Here is a 6,182-nt window from a genome sequence, read left to right on the forward strand (position 1 = left end):
AGCAGGACCCAGACTGATGTGACACACCACAGTGGGGAGGTGCTGTTCAGGAACAGTGAAGGAACCTGGTATTTCAATATCGCTAGTACCTTAAGTGATGCTATTGGGTTTTCACAGTCAATCTAATAGCAGTGTTCAAAATAATTGCTATAGAGGAAAAATGTGCCTTATCACAGAGAGCAATGCTTTGACAATGAAAGTGTTTCAGAGCATATTTTTAGGACAGAAAAAAGTCAATCTAAATCTTATGCTTTTTTTATCATATGCCTGGAGCAGTGAAAGGGGGGAAAAAGGGATCGGCGTTTTTGCGGTGCTCCTCCATCACTAGCCAGTCTTTATCAGGGAGACATAAACTCAGAGGACAGCCAGATTCAATGGATCCCACTAACACATGCACTTGCAGGAGAGGGAGAGTAAAACCTTTCATCTAGACAGTGAAACAAAGAACAAACGCCCTTTTGGATGATTAAGAGAACTAACAGAACAAAAACCCAGCAAACCCCTTTTGTTATCACCTGTTTTACATTTTGCAGTTATTGCAGTGCCAGCTAACATAGAAGCATTAATAAAAGGAAGTGGTTCCTGCATCGAAAAATAGCTGCAGGCATCTGCAGCTCATTCCTGCGGGCCATCGGGGGAGGGGGAGGTTTGCACAGCAGTAACCGTGCGTGGGTAAAATGGGAGACATGCATGTGCACTAACAGACTCGTGCCTCAGACACAATTATATTCATTCCTAGCAGAAAGGTGGTGACTCTTTACTTAATGACCTGCCTACCCCTTCTGCCTCTCCTTAGCTCAAAAGAGGGATTATTGATACTTTAAAAAGTTGAGTTACACTGTCCCAGTGCTGTGGTCGGACAGCAGCGAGGTCTGCGTGCTGCCCCGAGTGCTGCAGGAGGGCAGGGGGGCAGGCGGCAGCAGATGCACCGTGCAGGTGCTGCAGCACGGCAGAGTTTTGCTTCTCCTTGGCGCCTGTTTGGGAAAGTCAAACGTTTATGTATAACCTAAAAGTAAAGCCATTCTGCTAGTGTGGGCTACTTGGTAGTAAAACGTGGAAAGGCACTGCAGCCAATAAAAGTAAATTAATAACTAGAGACAACAAAACCCTGCTTCGCTGACTAGCATAAAGCAATCCTTTGCTGAAGGAAGGACAATGTTACAGTTTATGAGGAGACAGGTCAAGTCCGAGCGGAATGGGCCACAGCATTTTGTGGGATATTTGTGACCAAGGTCTTTTTTTCCTAAACCTGTGTGGTTTATTCCTTCTGTGCTGCAGGCAGAGCTGTAGAGCAGGATCCTACTGAGACAGGGCACACCAGGACTAGGAAAAGCGGATTTGGAGCCTGTTGACCCAAGGTTTGGGAGACGGCCCCTCAGCTCTGCAGCCCAGGGTACCTCTGCTTCTCCCCCCGAGTGCCGATGTCTCGCAAAGCCTGAGAAACCGACCCGAGATGCTGAGCTGGGACGGCTCCGGCAATGCTGACGGTGCACACGGTCCTGCTGCCCGCAGCGTGGTGCCCGCGCTCGGTGCTATGGTCCGTGCCAGAAGCTGCCCTTGTCGCCAGTTAAACCCTTGGTACACATCGAGCAGCAGTACTGCAGAGCGGAGGGAAAGCCACTGTGAACAGAGCCAAAGCCCACTGTGAGAGGCAGCACCCTCGGTGTGGTCCGGTGCCCGCTGCCGGTGCAGGGCTGACACACGCCTGCCCTTTCGGTTGTGCTGCTCATGCAACACAAATTAAGAGGCTTAATTATTTCAATAGAGGTTAATTACATTAGTCACTACAGTAAATCTCCAGTTCATGCCATGCTTTCCACTTCATTTAATTCATTACCCCCTGTGAAATTCAGTATATTTCTGCATAGAATCGCTCATTTATATCACATATGTCCCTTCCAGCAGCAATCCTCCGTATCTACCCCTTCTCTTTCGTTTTTGTTCCTCTAAGTGTTCATGGCTGGCAGCGACAAAGTGGTTTGATGGGAGCAGGTCGGAGCAGCCTGGGACATCCTCTGCTCCAAATCAAGGCAGTGGGTAAAACAGTGCTGTACCCATCTTGCCAACAGACTCTCGCCCTGGGAGGAGCAGGCTGTGGACCCCAGACACTGTATGTACCCTGTGCTGTAGCTGAGCAGCCAGTGATTCTGGATTTCATAAATCATCCCCTTCCCTTGTTGCATCCTTGCTCAAAACCTGGACTTACAGATCCATGTCCTCTCCCCACCTGCAGAGTGGGGTGGCTGTGCTGTGCAGGTCGTCTTTCACAAGCCTGCTCTCTCCCGACTCCCTTGTGTGCAAGAAGACAGTCTGTCGTGGGAAAAATTAGCTGGTTGTGCACCCCTTGCAATGATTCTTAAAGAGCAGTTCCTCACAGTTTAATGTATTTCTGTAATAGTAATAGATGGGAGTACTAAGGCTCTTGGATATTATTTAATTAGTTTTACTCTGCCTTCCATACTCAGCAGAGATCTATCTTAATAGCTGAAGGATTAATACAAAGGCATGCTTTAAATGGAAATTCAAACTCAAAATAGAGAAGAACAAAGATCTGAAAATAAACACAGATTTTAAGAATTGCCCGGATGAAATTGCAATGCAACAGGCACACAGTGCTCCTGTTAAAAGTAAGCTGACGAATTGCTCTCATCAGCCAGAAGCCTCAACTCTGACACGGCTAACGCTGGATTGCATGTTTAATCCTCTGGAGACACACTGACATTGGGAAGGGCATTGGCCAAGCTGCACCAAAGGCTCAAAATGACTATGCAATGCTTTTCCCTGAATTATTGTTAAATTGGTGCACACTATCATTTGTTCAAGCACATTTATCATATCCTGTGCTGAGCACAGAGTTTAATATTTGACAACTCTAAAAGTGCTCATAGCAAACCTAATTTGGATGTATGAAAAAGGAAAAGTGAAAAGGGCGCTGGAAAAGGCATGTTTGCTTTTAGAAGGGTTGCCAAAGCCCGGGGAACAGAAGCTCTCTGTGTTACAGCCTGTCTCCATTTCTCCTCTTTCTTTTTTGTTTTTAACCTTAGTTCATTCCTTTATTATTGCACCCAGGGGGGTTCATCATTCCCGTGTCTCCTTATCCTCCAGCACCCCTGCATACAGCGTGTCGATGGCAGTCCTGTGAAACACAGCCACGCATAGATTTCCTTGCAAGAACAGCTGTATAGCATTCGCCAGGCAGGGCTCCCAGTAATGCCTGCAAACACCAGGTAACTTAATTCCTCAGTACAGCAATTGGGCCTGCCAAAGGGTGCAGAATAATTCGGCTGGAGCAGCCACCTTCTGCTGGGTCACCTGTGTGTGTCTATGCGGTCAGCACTCCAGTGGGATCTATAAAAGCTCACAAATAAATGCTCTTTCTGACTCTCCATTTTGTATAGGAAAGGGAAATAAGCACAGAGCTGGGATGAGACCCCCAACAGCATCCTCCTTCAAGTCCAGAAAATGGACATGGTGACTCCCACTCCCCAAAGGGAGGTCAAGAGTCTGGGAAACAGGTGCCTGCCCCATGAACGTCCAGCACAGCAGGGGCAGCAGCATCCCCCGTAGTACATGAATTGAAGCTGTATTTTACCTCCCTTCTCTAACAGGACTGCTAACAGACCGTAACACCGAAATTCAGCCCTGTTCATTAGTGCTACATTCTGTCCTTCAGCATTGATCTACCTTATTTGTTTGTCCCTTCAATTGTTAGCACGGATGATTGTTTGCATAATTATGCAAAACGATCTCTGTTCTTTCAAGAAGACGTAAGAGTAAAATGCAATTGCCTGCACTACCAGCATCATCAGACCCACATAATCTAGGGCTGCCTCTGCTTCGCTGCCGGAGGAAGCCATCAGCCTGGACACTAGAGCGGTGGGTGGGTGAGGATTCCTCAAAAATTCCAGCTCTGAAGGACTGGAGGTAAGAGGCACGGGGTCTGTCCTGCAGTGCTTTGCATTTCACCTGCTCGTGCAAAGCCCTGCTTCAGCAGAGTGGTTATGAACACTGCCTGGCCTGAGATGGGATAACGTACGAAGTGGGCAGGAAAGCTGCCCATGCAGGGCTTTATGTCCACTTTTCTGCAGGTACACATGTGAGTTATAGTCAGCTGTGGGAATGAACCACCAGGCTCCTGAGGAGGTTTTGGAGACAGTAATTATCCCCTCTGAGCCGCAGTGGCCTCTCTCTATTCCAGTCTGATGCCACTGAATGGTTGGAAATGATGGTAAATTAATGTTGTCATTGCTAATTATTGATGGGGGGCAGTTTATGCAGTCATGTAGCCCAAGTGTCCAAATCATGTCTGCTGACATGTGCAAGGGGGAAGTGAGACATTTTCCACCTGTTCAGCTATTTTGCAGCTTGGTGGGATATCTCCTATTTTTAACTGCAGCTGCAGTTAAAGGAATAAACTTGTAAAGTCAAACATCAGGTAACAACCAAAAGAAGTAATTTTTTAGTTGCAGATCTGTCTGACTTTGATTTAGTACATGGTGAAGATTTTCTCTAGCATAATGATACTTCTTAGAGTGCATGATAAAAACCTGCAGTAATCGACAGACGCTGTTCTCAGTTATCAGTTTCATCATTAGCATTTTGCTACCATTAACCTTCACAGGATAAATTGCCTGCTTATAAAAAATATATTTCTTTGTCGGGCATTAGCAGGTCTAGTTCTGGATAGAGATGTGGAAATTGGTCTACAGAGTTTTGCAAACATGAATGTGAACTATAGGTGATTCTGAGATTGGAGGTCAGGCCAGTGTAAATCAGGGAAATTATTCCAGATTTTGACCTGAATTGAGGCTTAGGGATTTAAAGATATTAATGGGTGTTCACTTTGGCTGGGAAACAGTCAACCTCGTTGTCTACAGGTGGTGGGACTGACCTACTCCGTGAGCCTGCCCCACAGATGCTGCAATTAGGGGTTCCCATCGGCTACTGCGAGGCTGGGGAGTGGCTCTTGCTGTTTGCAGGTAAGGGTCTGACCTCTCTCCTCTCCTTTCTTACACTTTAGCACTTTTCCTCTGGCCAGGGTTTTAGAGATGCTGCTTGTGAATTTTTTGTCTGTGCACACATCCCCTGCTGCTGCTGGTGTCCTGCTTGATGTGCTGCGGGAGCAGGAGCTCAGCTGGGGTGCTCGCCAGGATGCCAGCCTTGGATGGGAGTGCTGGAGGGGCACACGAAACACTTCAGCTGCCAGAAAATTAGATACACATTTATTTGGGAATCTGTAGTACACAAAGCACTTTAATAACCATATTCATCTAAAGGCTACATCAGTAGAAATAGTACTGCCTGTTCTCTGTTGAATGCCAGTTAGTGGGGAATGCTGTTATTAACATTTAACAGGAGCTCCAGGTCACCTTGATATAATTGAGCTAACACACATTTTAATGGCTGTTTAATTAGATTTGCCAGAGAGAAGATGCCATGTAAGAAGGCTGCATTTCTGCTTTCAGTGCTTGAGATGGTGGCTCGATTAAATAAAAATGCAGATAAAAGACTGCAAGTAATAGACAAAGGTAAGCTTCTTTTTTCCCCTGTTCAATATAATTTTTCAGCCTGGTTTGAGTGGATGTGTCTGCTGTTGCTCTGCGCAAGTGTGGCCCCTCCTCGCGGGGCTGGGTAGCTGCTCACACACCCACGGGACAATGCTGTTTTCAGACTACAACAAAATCTAGGGTACTCCCTAATGGGTGATTTGCTTTTAGGTGACCCGATCTTTTAGCACCTTGCTATGAGGCTCTTACTAAATCACTTACTGGGAGTCTGCCCCTGTGCCGTAAACAAGATTGAAGCAGAAGGGAAGGAATCTGTCTGGTTTCCAGCAGCAATTTCCAAATGTTATGGCAAACTGGTCCCTGCATTAGAGAACAAATAGCTCATGTCCATCTCCCATCAATTTTGATACCTTCATGAGGCTATGGGAGACTCTGAGGAGCATTTTGTAAAACTGCCAGTTGCTCCTTCGTAGAAAATAACACATTGAAACATATTGCTATGACACTTCTCTCAGTGGATTTATTAAGAAGACCCCTAGAGTAAAGAGTTATAAAATCTGATCAAGTCAGCAGTTCCAGCTGTGTAATTGATATCCATTATTTCCTATTGACTGCTGTGCAGGACTTCATTTTCTGTAGCATCAACAAATTCCTCATCTGCCTACTACAGAAGTA

Source organism: Pygoscelis adeliae, unplaced genomic scaffold (assembly GCF_000699105.1).
Source record: "Pygoscelis adeliae isolate BGI_AS28 unplaced genomic scaffold, ASM69910v1 Scaffold597, whole genome shotgun sequence".
Classification (NCBI taxonomy): domain Eukaryota; kingdom Metazoa; phylum Chordata; class Aves; order Sphenisciformes; family Spheniscidae; genus Pygoscelis; species Pygoscelis adeliae.